Here is a 13,512-nt window from a genome sequence, read left to right on the forward strand (position 1 = left end):
CCCAGATTAAGTGCACCTGCTACCTGAACCAGCTGCTCCATTAAGAGATGTGTTTTTAAAGGCTGAGTCTAAGTGGCTTAAGTGCCCATTGATCCATCCGGGCATCTAGGGAAATGGCTGTGTGACCTGGTTTTGGAACGCCACTGATTCTGCCAGGACCAGCCAGCTATGTATCCCTGATAGATTGGGCTGACCTCTAACTCCTGTACCTCAGTGTCCTTACCTGAGTGAGAGTGGTGAAACCTTTTTGGAAGGGTTGTCAAGACCAAACACCATACACAAGGACCTTCTGTGGTGCTTGGCTGAGGAGCACAGCCAGCATGCATGGATAGCTCTCAGAATGAGTGAATGCCACTTTCGCCACTTAAGGTGATGCGCAGCAGTGAGCCTGATAGGGCAGATTTGGAGGCAAGTTTTCTGACTGATCTTCCAGTCTTTCCAGAGGAAGATGAAGTTGCTTCGTTTCAATCTTCTCAATCCTCTAGAGACTGGGAGTTTTCGGTTTCTGTTGTCATTTTTATTTTCAGAAGTTCACAGCCTCGTGCACTGTAGGAAAAACTTCATTTTATGAACAAGTTTCTCAAAAGTTTGCTTGCCTGAAGTCTTTTTGAAATTAAAAGTAATATTTTTTTTCCCCAGTAGAAACAGTGATGCACACGGTTGAGTCCCCCCCCAGGCCGAGCCCAGTGACAGAGCCCAATTGAGTTCACACTTTGTAGCCACTGTGTGAGGCCCCGCCAGTGAGTTATTCCACTCTTCCATCGCTGCAGACACCTGCTCCGGCCTCAGAGCACCTCCCATCTCTTATGCTTAGAGATCTGTAGCTCTCTTCGCTTTGGGGGATGACCCTGATTGGATGACCAGAGATGACTCTGATGTAGGATTCCTAACCTTCCCTTCCGCCATGATGGTGCTTCCCCCCTCCCCCCCCCCCACTCCCTCTCCATCATCCTACCTCACATAGGGCACACAGATGCCTGGAAAGCTTTCTCTGCCTCTACCTCCCCTCCTTTTAACTTCTGCAGAAGTTAGTGCAGCCCCTTCTTCCGGGTTCCATCGCGTCATATACCCTTTTACTTTGCATTCATCACGTTGATTTGGACCAACTGGAGGGCAGCCCAACATCTCTCCTGTAGCTAGAGACTTGGGTTGGATTTTCCTGGGTATATAATTTTGTTCTCACTCTGTAGGGTAGCCCTTGCCTCTGTCTACCTCTTCCTTTACTTACATACTGATTTGTTTTAGTATACCACGGCCTAGGGTGAGTAAGTATAAACAATTACAACGTGATAACAATAATAGATTTTTTTTCCTTGGTGTTCATTTTGGTTCTTTGAGGCAAGATTTCAGCATACAGCCCAGGCTGCTCTTAAACTTGAGATCCCCCTGCCCCCTGAGTGCTGGGAATTATAGGCATGTGCTACCACATCCAGCTAATAATGAACATTTCGAAGTTACTGGAGACTATCAATTTTCTAAATTGATCCTCTCCCCCTTCCTCTTCCCTCATCCCCTTGTGGAATGAATTTCTTCAGCAAACTGAGAGTGGGAAACATCAGACAAATAATTAAACTGAGGCATAGAGTAGCTAGCGATTCACCCCAGGTCACAGCCCATAAGTAGACTGAAGGTTAATCTCAGCAGGGCCACATTGCGAAGTCTTGTGTGCACATGACTGAGTGAGTACATAGAGATGTCAGCTACACTCTCAAGGAAAAAACAAAGGCATTGCACAACTACTCTTATTTTATGGACGGAGGTGGAGCAATAACCATGGAGACAGAGAATTGCTTCCCAATACAGAGATGCAGCCCCCTGAAAGTGGCACCAGGTCCTTTTTCTCAATTAAAAAGTATCAGCGACATGGCCCTGCATTCCATGGCTATGATGGACTCTTGAAGCACCAGGGCTCTGTGCCAATCTTTGGCTAAGGTCAGTAGGTAGGGTGTTGCCCTTGGAGAAGGTCTAGAGATGCTTGCTAACCTGCTGCCTCTGGTCCAGGTGATGCCATCAGCCTGGGGCCAGCAAGGCCTCTGGTTAGCTTCCTCCATCAGTCTCGTCTGTCCTCTGGTCCCCGCACAATCTGCTTCTCTCTGTTTTTCATGCTAGGCTGACGTACTGCTTGAGAAAGCCAGAAGGTAGCTGGTGATCATGGTACTCCAAATAGGTCACTCCTCCCCATTCTTGCCTGTCTTGTCTCCCTGTTTTCTTCCTTATCTGTCACACTGGACTGTCTTTTCCACGAGACTGGGAGCTCCTGGGCACAGCATGGTGCACCCTTTCCATTGTGTGCCCTGTGCACCAAGGGAGCATCAAGTTTTGGCACTCAGTATAAGCTTGTGCTTGGCAAATGAATGGATTAGTGATTCGGCCCTGGAAAATCTTTCTCAATCTTCACAGACTTTCCCCCTCTCCCTTTGTCCCTCTCCCCTCCCCATCTCCCCTTCCCACTCTCCCTTCCTTCTCTGCTTATATAAAGTATAAAGCATAAGTCAACTCTCCTCCATTGCTGAGAAATGGATGATCAGCTCATGTATGGTTATGAAATAAAAAGTGATGGGTCTTTTAGCTGAACAGGCTTGGATTGAAATCCTTCCTAGCCATGGTTTAATGCCTCTAGTCCTTTGTTCTCCTATCCATGAAATAGGTATAACATGTCTCTCGGGGGTTGATAGGGATTTCAGTGACAATTCAAGTTGAATAGCTTATATCCAAAATCATCAGGACCAGAAATGTTTCATACTTATTTGCATGTGCATATGAAATGTCTTGGCAATAGGACATACCTCTAAACATGAAATTCACTTGTGTTTCATATATACCTTCTACACACAGCCTGAAGGTCCTATTAAATTCTGCTTTCAGTGCACCTGTGTTTAGATCGCAACCTGTCACGTGAAGTCATGTGTGGAATGTTCTACTTGCAGAGTCATATCAGGGCTCAAAAGCTTCTAGCTCCTGGCACATTTTGGATGAAGAAAGTTCAGCCCGCATCTGTGTTGTATCCTCATGATGCTGTGTAAGGTGGGGCTAATAGGTCGCAGCTGCTCCTCTGATCTGCCGGTCACTGGCTGCTTCTGATGAGTTTCCGCTGGCCTTCAAGCCTCTCATTTTCTGGAATTTTTCTTCTAATCCATGGTAGGACAAAGGGCCAGGAGGGAACCAAGGAAAAGATTTGCTCCTCGAGAAGATACCTGCCCCCCTTTCAAAGTCAAACCCTGCTCCCATTGCACAGACATCCCAGTTGCACAGACATCTCAGTGTGTCTCCCTTGGAGTCCGCAAATAGCTGGGATCTAAAGACATATTACTCACACCACATGTCATTTCAATGTGGGTGTGTCGAGGGATGCTCTTGTTGACAGTTAGTTTTTCATGCTTTTGTGCTGCTCTGATATTGCAGTTTCAAGTCCCGATGGGCAGGGGTCCTTGTAGCCCTCAGTGTACCTCACATGGTGTTTGGTCAGTGGGGTAGAAGAGGTGATTGACAGATGCCTTGTGATGATGATACTCCTAGATCCTTTAGATGCTTTCAAGCCATGTTGTCCTTAAAACAGAAGGGTCCAGAGGAGGAGAAAATAGTATAACGCAGATATATATTTCTCCCATGTTATAACAATGGAAAAGAGATCCAAAGATTCAACCAGGGAAAATCAAAGCAGGTGATTAGCCAGAATGAGGTGATAATATATTGCTCAAGATTAACAGAATGGAATTGCTAGGGCTGGGGAGACAGTTCAGTGGTGAAGAGCACATAGTCCTCCTGTGGAGGACCTAAGTTCAGTTCCCAGCACCCACGTCAGATAGCTCAGTCATCTGCATCTCCAGTTCTCGGGATCCAACGCCCTCTTCTGGCCTCTGTGGGCATTGCACAACCCATGCACAGGACATACATATATACATAATTAAAAATAATAAAAATAAAATCTTTAAAAATGGAAATTTTAAAACAGCATGAAACTAATATGTTTTTAAGCTCTGATTTTATTTGTTAGAACAATGGCTAATAAATCTGTCCTATAATGTCAATAAAAACAGAGAGTGGTTTTTGTTTTTGTTTTTTTCAGGGAAAATGTATTTTTTTGTCCTTACCTTCTACCTCCTTATTCTACTCCATATTTGTTATTATTGGCTGAAGAAAAAACAGATCTTTTCCTATGATTTTGATCTTCTTTCTCATTTATGCTTGGAATTCAATGCAGTTCCATCCCAAAGCGATTCAGGCTCCAAATGCTGTAAACACAACACAGAAACACAAGTAACCACAGCTAAACACTTCTTCATCATGACCTCAATTTCTTACCGGATGCAAACTCCCTCCACTGCTGTGGCGAAAGTTCTCGGCAACTGAGGCTTCACATTCCATTCCAGAATGAACGAGACAGAATGTTTGCTTTTATTGGAAAAAAAAAAAAGTATCCAACAAATTAGTCATATCTCTGACCAGATGGACAGAATGTTCCATGATCTATAAATTAGATTATGACACTTATGGGCTAGCACCTATTTTGTGAGGTGACTCACTTGATGAGGCAGTTGCCCAGCTGTCTGTGTCAAACTCGGGAAACTAAGATGGAATGGGGTTGGTATTTTCTTGTGATGCTATCAATTCTGGTGATAGGAAGGCGGTGCAGGAAGGGGGCCCTGAGAAAAAGTGATTAAAGTTTACTGCGGAGACCAAGGAGTATCCTGCAGGGGTGATGCTGGTGAGCGGGAGAAGGGGAAGAAACCAGGCTGGCTTGCACACCCAGTTCCTGTATTGATAGTTCTTCTTCTGACTGGATTGTACAAGTGAAAGGTGATGCAAAATGGATGTGCGAAGTTGCGGAGGGTTGATAATCGACATTTAATATCCCCCAGGGAAATAGTTTCAGAAGACAATTTTCACGGTAGGGAATGGCCATTTTTATTAAACTACAAAGTAGAACTTACGAAAAATAAAAGACCTTGATAATTATTATAGATAATAGCTGTTTATTTGCTTGGAGACTCCAGCAAGTGAGTTTGTGAATACATATGTGTGGGAAGGAATTCCTAAGAAGCAGAAAGGACACAGTGATGGCTGGGCAGACAGCTGGAGTGTGCTGAGAGACACTGTTTACTGGACACTGTGCCCTCACCGTGGACGCAGACAGTTCCCCGTTCATTCTGTGTGACATCCTCACAAGCCTCATTGTCAGCTGGAGTCAATTCATTCATTCACATCATTTGCCCTTTCATTTAAAAGTCTACCATGTAAAAGGCACAGTTCTGTCCTTTTCTAATTCCAAGATGCGTTCAGTTCAGGGCAGGAGAGTGACTAATTCAGTCTGGGGTGGGAGAGGAAGAAGAGATGTGTATAAATTGGTAAGAATTCCATGATAATAAATACATAAATATATAAAAGACTGGAGAGTCAGTGAGGGGTGCTCCCTGTCCTTAAACAAAGGTAGTCTTGTTTGCCATTTGACTAACAGGATCTTGAATTTGGTGTGAAAAAAAATGCATTAGTGGTTAGTACTTTAATTAATTGTGTGTGTGTGTGTGTGTGTGTGTGTGTGTGTGTGTATGAGTGTGCAGGCACATGTGTGTAGAGGTCAGACAACAATTTATGGGAGTCTGTTTTTTCCTTCTACCAAGTTGGTTCCCAGGATTGAACTCAGGTCATCAGACTTGGTGACAAGCTCCTTTGCACTGAGCCATCTTGCTGGCCCTAATGGTTAGGATATTCTTTAAAAAAAAAAAAAAAAAAAAGAGAGAGAGAGAATTTTCATACACACACTTTAAGAATTCTCCAGGTGATTCATTTACCATTGCTCTGATAGTAAAGAGTAATGGGGCTTGATGTGATTCCTCATTAGTGTCTTAGGTGCAATAATCCTTCTTTTCATCCCTACAATTAGTTGTATATGTTTCAGGGCTCATCAAGGTGTCCTTTCATGGCTTTGGGAGTCTTGGCATTATCAGTAAAAAAAAGTGAATGACAAAATTACCCTTGGAGTATTAGCTATATACAGACTTCCAGGGTCAAAATTAATGAATGCAATTCAATTTATTTTTTCTTTAAATATATACTATTTGGTAAAAAAAAGTTATGTTCCTCTGGATGTCTGGCTTTTAAAATGACATCATTAACTCATTGAATACTTAGTGGCTACTACATACCAACGTGTTTCTGACCTTTCTCTATAAGGTCCTTGCTTCAAAGGAGTTGATAATCTAACACAGGAACTAGATGATGTTGTTACTCTATAACAATACTTTCTGAATCACCGGAACAATCTTAGATGATGCTATGAAGAGGCATAAAGATGAAGACAAGAAAACAGGCAAAGGTGACATGATGGGAGCGATCAAAATGGTCTACTCATCCTGGATGATTCCGTCATCACCCCATTAATGTCAGCCTGCCCCGAGTCTCTTCTCCAGTCATCATTTGATGAATATGCCCTTCTACCCCGCTGTTATCCTCTCTCTTACTCATGTTTACTGCTGCTATTCTTTCCAACCATCTTTAGGTCCTAAAAATGATAGGCAAAGGCAGAGAACTCAGAAAAAAAGTAGGAGAAGCTAATCTCTTTGTTCAGCTTTCCTCTGTTCAGTCCCTGGAGGCGAACGTCATCTCATGGAAGGAATATAGACTATGAAGTCAGAGAACTTGGCAATGAATCTCTTCTTTTCTATGGATTTTTCTTTGACTCTGGATGACTCATGGTTTTCCTGTCTCCACATAAGGCCAAATAATTGCCCTGGCAGATGCTCTTGTGAGATGTTAACTGAGGAGCAGGAGGCACCTGCTGGGTATTCACCTCACCTCAGGAAGCAAGGCTCCCTGCAGTCTGTCCAATAACAGCCAAAGTGCAAAGCCAGCCTGTTTGCTCAGATGCTGGCACAGATGATGTTATAAGAAGCAGTGAAGTTCTAGAGATGAAACAAAGATTCTTTTTGAGCAGTGCAATAGCTCAGAGCAAAATTAATTATTTAGGAGTTTGTGCTATAGTGGAAGAAAGGATGTGAAGAGAATAATCAACGAGTTGAAAACACGTTGACTCACTAGGATCTGAAGCGTCCTTGAGTTAGATTTCTCAAGATTTCTCTTTTCCTTCCCCACATCCTAAGGACCATCATATATACCCCTTTGGTTCTTGTTGAGGGCCTGTCTTCTATCTCCATGGCTCAGTCAGGCATCATCTTACTTGGCCTCATGGTAGAAATGGTGTCTGCCTCATCCTGAAAGCAACCACTCATCCACCAAACATTTATTAAAGGCCTAATCGTCCAGGTGCTGCTATGTTCATAAGAGTAAGAGGCCTTCAAGGCGTTCGCATGTCAGAAGAGAGGTGGATAGCATATGCCAGTTAAACTGTGTTGTGATTCAAGTTACAGGGGTACATGGGAAATTTCAGGTATGGGGAGGAAGGTCACCTAACCTGGTCAAGCAATGGGTGTGTCTGAATTTGCCCATAATCTTCCTGTTCCGATAGGTGATTGATATGTAAAGGGTTGACTTAGGTCATTCCAGGGGTTGGAAAGCTAATGGAAAAATCAAGCTGTTGCTGCTAGTGTTTGAGAGAGTAGGTGATAAAATTCCTGAGAAGAGGCAACAGAAGAAGGAATGAAGGGAGGGAGGGAGCAAGGGAGGGAGGGAGGGAGGAAGGGAGGGAGGGAAGGGGGAAGGGTGCGTGGGTTTATTTGGCTTTATAGTTCAAAAGCATGCATTCACCATGACAAGGAGGGCATGCAGGCATGAGTGGAAAGCCGGACTGTCACGTGGCATTGGCAATCAAGAAGCAAAGTGTGATGAATTCTCCTTTTCAGCTCACTTTCTCCTTTTTATTCAGCCTGGGTCCCCAGCCACTGGAATAGTGCCATTCACATCTAGGATGATTCCTCCTATCTCAGTTAACCTAATCTGGAACATTCCTTACAGATACATCATTTCCATGGTGATTCTAAATCATGTCAGTTTGACAACCGAGGTTAACCATGGTAAGGGAATAATAATGATAATAACAACAATAATAATGAAAGAAAAATGAAAGAGTAAAGGGAAACAGGTAAAATTAATATTTCCCTTCAGTTACACTAATACATCCAAAATAACTTCAGTTTAACATGTATTTAGTATAAAATTATGATGTTGAGCTCTGTCGTATTTTTTGTCCTGTCTTTGGAATACAGTATGCTTGATGCTTAGAACATGTCTCCGTTCAGACCAGCCACATTTCAAGTGCTTGATGGCCTGTGCAAGAATGCTAGTTCTAGGAATTGCCCGGTGGAAATGCCTAGGAGATCTGCCTAGTTTGAAACCCTCCTGCAGAGTGACAAAAGGCATTGCTGTATTAGCTTTCCAGAAAAGGGAGGGCTGCATGGCCCATATTGTAAACCATGTCACTGCAGGATCTTTTGTGCTGGGTGCGATTAAGCACATAAGCCTGGCTGGTGCATCTTCACACCCACCTCTCACCGTAACTCAGTTTCATACGGTGCCAGTCACTGTGGCCCTTTCCAGGCTCAGGGGTCAGATTGTCCATTCTAGTTGGAGAAAAAGAAAAGTAGGGCGTGAGGAAAAAGCAAGTGTCAGGGAGGGGCTTGCAGTTCTCAGTTGTAATTAAGTCTTCACTTTGTGAGAGAATGTGAAGGATTTCACCTGGACTAGCCCAACCTGTGGATTGGAGTCTGGTTTACATAGTGAGTTCCAGGTCAATCAGGGCTACATAGTGAGAGTCTGTCTCACAACAAAAAACAAACAAAATCTGTACATCATATTAACAATCCATAAAGTAAATGAGTTTTATTATCTCATCTCGAGGAATATACCTTCTGGTGGTACTGGGGATCAAACTCAGGGCACTGTGAGTACTTAGTAAACACTTTATGATTGAACTACATGTCAGTGCTGGGATGCTGGAAGGTAGCTTCTTGAAGACTTAGACGGTCAGGTTCACATTTATAACTTAGAAATTACAATGAGCATGGCTCCAGTCCGGAACTTTGCCCACTTCCCTTGCCTCCTGTACTCCATCCCATCATTTGGAATCTTGCATATTTGCATGTGGACATTCCTAGTCAACCTGTCCAAGCTATGCCTATATACCCAACACATGGCTATTCTGGGCCACCCTGTAGGCTAAAGGCTGTGCATGGTGGTGCCATAGGGTGTGTTGAAGAGGAATGAGTGAGGGGAGAAATGAGCACAGGACCAAGGGCTATTTGGATGTGGACATCAGGGTTGAGGGGTGGGGCTACGACCCCCCTGTACTCTGAAGCATGTGAGGGATGACATGATGATGGCAAATAAGGAGCAGAGTAGACCTTGTTTTAGCGGGAGACCAGGTGCTGCTGGGAATTCACTGTGAAGCAGGAAGTGCAACCATTGGGAGCCAATGGGTATTATGATGACAGGAAAATCCTTTCATTCCCAGGCTGCTACAGCCGAAAAGTACACGCGAGGCTGCTGAAACAAGGATGTATTCCCTCCTTGCTTCTGGAAGAGCATCAACTGGGTTGGTGTCTCCTGAGACTTCTCTCCTCGGCTTGTGAATGGCTGTCCTCCCCCTAGACCTCCACATGGTCTTCCCGCTATGTGACCATGCCAAGATGTCCTCCTTAACAGATACCATTTTTGGATAAGGGTCTCCCCTAATGAACTCACTTTAATTTCATCACCTCTATAATTACCTGTAGCATGAATCTTAAAAGTTCTTATTAATAAAATCAAACCTGAGGGCAGTTATTGGGTTGAACACTGGAAGATCAGAGAACCAGAACAAGCCACAGCTAACCTCACCTGGCCAACTTCTCAGCTGGTCTTGTTTCCTCAGACTGGAAGCTTCTGAGTCCTCATCCCAATGACTTTCAGCTGAACTGCTGCTCGAAAGCCTGAACGCTTAACCAGCCAAATGCTTAACCAGCCAAATGCCTCTAGTTTCTGGTCCTCATGCTTTATAAACCTTTCTGCTTTCTACCACCACTCCCTGGGATTAAAGGTTTGCTTTCTGGGATTAAAGGCGTGATGAGTCACCATGCCTGTCTGTATCCATGAACACATGGATTTCTGCATCTGGAATGCTAGGATTAAAGGCATGTGCTACCACTGCCTAACTTCTATGTTTAATATTGTGGCTGTTCTGTCTCTGACCCCAGATAAGTTTATTAAGGTTCACAATATTTTGGGGAACACAATACCACCACAATTACCATTACCCTTAACTTAAATTTTTCCAAATATAGTCATATACCAAGGTATTGAGGGTTAAAACTTCAGTGTGTGAATTTTATGGGGATATCACACAGGCCACAGAGCAAGCTTATTGATTTATCTGCTTTCACATAACACTGATATTTTTCTATAGTGTAAAGATGCAGACTTACTCTTGCTTGCATAATGAGACAACTTGTGGCCTTTCTACCCATTACTAACCATGCAGAGAATTGCCTTTTGCTCAGGGGACCTAACAGAAGAGATTCGGAAATGTATTTTCCTGAGACTTGAACAATGTCAGTTAGGAGAGTGGATGATGGTTGGTGTCTTGGTTGGCTGTTCCACCAATGAACACCAGGTCCTGAATGACATGAAAATCCAGGTGCCCTTCCAAAGATGTTTGTGTGTTATGTGTTTGTGATTCATAGTTCCCACTGTAGCATATCAACAAGGAGAAAGAAGAGGAAACCACAGGAATTACTAATTATTGCAAGGAATGATAAGGGTTCTGTTATGGCTACAAAGGCAGGAGCAGAGGAGTAGAGAGAAGCTGACATTCTGGAAAACGTTTACACAGTCAAAACATGTGGGACTCATAACGATGTGTAAAGCAAGAAGGCAAGAGTGATTCCTTGGGGCTTATCTTAGGTGATCAGATGAAAAGTAGTATCTTACATATGACCATATGTATACTTGTTTGCATAGATACATGTATTCTTGGCTAGATTCTAAATATGAGAGAGAAGAGTGTGGGTACAGTAAACATTAAGCAAAGAGAACAAGAGAGGATAAATATAAGGGAATGAAGAAGACTGGATGCAGGTGATGGACATAGTCATGCAAGAGGATAACAAGCGAAGTATTTTTTCTAGTTCTAACTTGGTCATTTTTTATTTATTTATTTATTTATTTTTTTAGTTTTTCAAGACAGGGTTTTTCTTTGTAGCTTTTTTGGTTGGTGGATAAGTGCATAAGTACATCCATTACCGAAAGCACAAAATTTAGTGTGGTATTTCACAACTTGAGTCCCTAATGTCTATTCTAGCTGTATAGAAATTTGTTGAGTTATGTACACTTTGGGTCTGGTCAATTTTGTGTGTGATGTTTTTAATTATTTACAATTTTTTAAATGATAAAGTTCATAAAATTAAAAAAAATCAAAAGAAAAGAAATTCCACGTAAGGGAGAGAATCTAGCTTAGCCCTTGTGGGGAGGAAATGGAGCTACCATACTTACTGTTATGGTTTGAATGTGAGGTGTCTCATAGGCTCATGTGTTTGGATGCTAGTTCTCAGCTCTTGTGCTGTTTGGGGAGGTTAGGAGGTGTGGCCTTGCTGGAGGAAGTCAGTTACTGGGAGTAAGGCTGGAAATTTTAAAGAGGACCCCATTCCCTGTTGGCTCTGGGTTTCCTGATTGCATATGTGATGTGACCAGCATCGTCAATTCTCCTGCCGCCATGCCTTCCACACCATGATGGACTGTATCCCCTAGAATCATAAGCCAAACCAAGCCCCTGTAACAATAGCCTCAGTGATCTCTCTATATATCAGTTTATTGAGGGGTTCTATCGGGAAAACAGACTCACTGATACAAAATGAAGTGAGGCTGTTGCCTCTTCATTTCCCAGGGAAAGATGGGGAAAGCTCCAGACCAGGTTGCCAAAACACCATGGGCTTCCTGCTCGTGACTCCCTCCCCTTCCCATTTTAAGAGGTCATGTAGGCAGGCAAGAAGCACCTATCAGGCCAGATAGCCTACATTCATGGGCGGAGCGAATTTCCATTAAAAGTCCCTTTTCCCTTAAGTTGCTTTTTAACCACAGCAACAAGGAAAGCTCACCAATCACAACTCCTCAAATTCATATTCCTATCATATACAGCTTGGTTAATTATGTCAGCTAGCAGAACGTATGCACTGTGATAGTGATTGGCATGCATCGTGAACATAAGTCATTCGACATATCAATTATCAGAATTCATTAGTGAGAGCAAATTCCTAACAATAGGTGGAAGAAGAAGAAGAGGAGGAGGAGGAGGAGGAGGAGGAGGAGGAGGAGGAGGAGGAGGAAAAAGAAGGAGAAGGAGAAGGAGAAGGAGAAGGAGAAGGAGAAGGAGAAGGAGAAGAAGAAGAAGAAGAAGAAGAAGAAGAAGAAGAAGAAGAAGAAGAAGAAGAAGAAGAAGAAGAAGAAGAAGAAGGAAAGAAGACATGAGGATAACATTTGAAAGAGTTGTGCAAACACAAACAAAACAAAAATAAACAAACAAAAAACCAAACCAAACAACAACAAAAAACCGAAGCACACCTCTCTGGGAGATCCAGGACCTCCAGGGCCACTAAGTTCCCTGACTCATTTCTGATACGCTTGCTTATCACTCAACGCTGAATGACAGGCACCGAGGCTAATTGTAGTAAACTCAAGTATGAACTCCAGGGATGTTCAATGTATTTTTCTCTTCTTAAAAAAAACAATCACCCCTAGGAAACCTAACAGGTAGTCAAAAATGAGAAACAATACTTCCATCTGTCAGTACATGTACAAGAGGTGAATGGCTATGCTTTCTATATGGATGGCTGTTCACTTGTAAATGTACTTAATGCCATTGCAAACGGTTCCAATCATAAATTTTATGCAATATATACACACATGTTTTACGTTTTATGTATGTATATAACACATCATACAATATCATAACAATGAAATCGTTTGTCGAGGTTTTGAACACAATCCACAGATTTTTTTCCCCTTCAGCTATGGCTAAAACATTCCAAAGAGATTAAAAACAAACAAACAAACAAACAACAAAAACAAGACAAATAGGTGTGAACTCATACTTCAGTTACTGGTTAGGAAACCCAGACTGTGTTCCAGAATATAACGGTTTTCAGCTGCATGAATACTCAATAACCTTTAAAATAAGGTTTTGGGGCCATTATCCCATCCTTGATATATATATAAAAAAAACAGTCTACACACACAGTTAAAGACAGTTCCTCTGGGTCCTTTCTGCTTGCTAGATTCTTAGGAAGTGCCCTACTTTTAAATTAAAAAAATGTCAAAATTCCCTACAAGATATCTTAATAGGAAAAATATGTCTTAGAATTCAAATGGAGCAAAATCCCCAATTTCTTTTTAAGTTTTCCAGTTTTTTTCCCTTCAAGCATCAAATCCAATTTTTTATTTTTATTTTTATTTTTTTAAAAATGAACTATTTTAGAGAACCTTTAAACTTACAGAGAAGTAAGAACAATAGAAGTCCCCGTGGATCCCATGTCTAGGTTTTCCTCTTGTTCCTAGCATGTTACACTGATCACAGTGTTAACACACGTCTAG

General features: G+C 42.4%; 1 long non-coding RNA gene across 1 annotated transcript; it reads right to left on the bottom strand.

The window, feature by feature from the left end:
* Positions 1-228: 228 nt before the first annotated feature.
* On the bottom strand, positions 229-4,342 carry LOC131918880 (uncharacterized). The gene is made up of 3 exons (XR_009381114.1): positions 4,303-4,342; positions 1,984-2,118; positions 229-546 (listed from the first exon to the last, which is right to left on the bottom strand). It is a non-coding gene; the product is annotated as an uncharacterized LOC131918880 (long non-coding RNA).
* Between the last annotated feature and the right edge of the window lie 9,170 nt (positions 4,343-13,512).

The sequence above is a fragment of the Peromyscus eremicus genome, chromosome 8b (assembly GCF_949786415.1).
Source record: "Peromyscus eremicus chromosome 8b, PerEre_H2_v1, whole genome shotgun sequence".
Taxonomy (NCBI): domain Eukaryota; kingdom Metazoa; phylum Chordata; class Mammalia; order Rodentia; family Cricetidae; genus Peromyscus; species Peromyscus eremicus.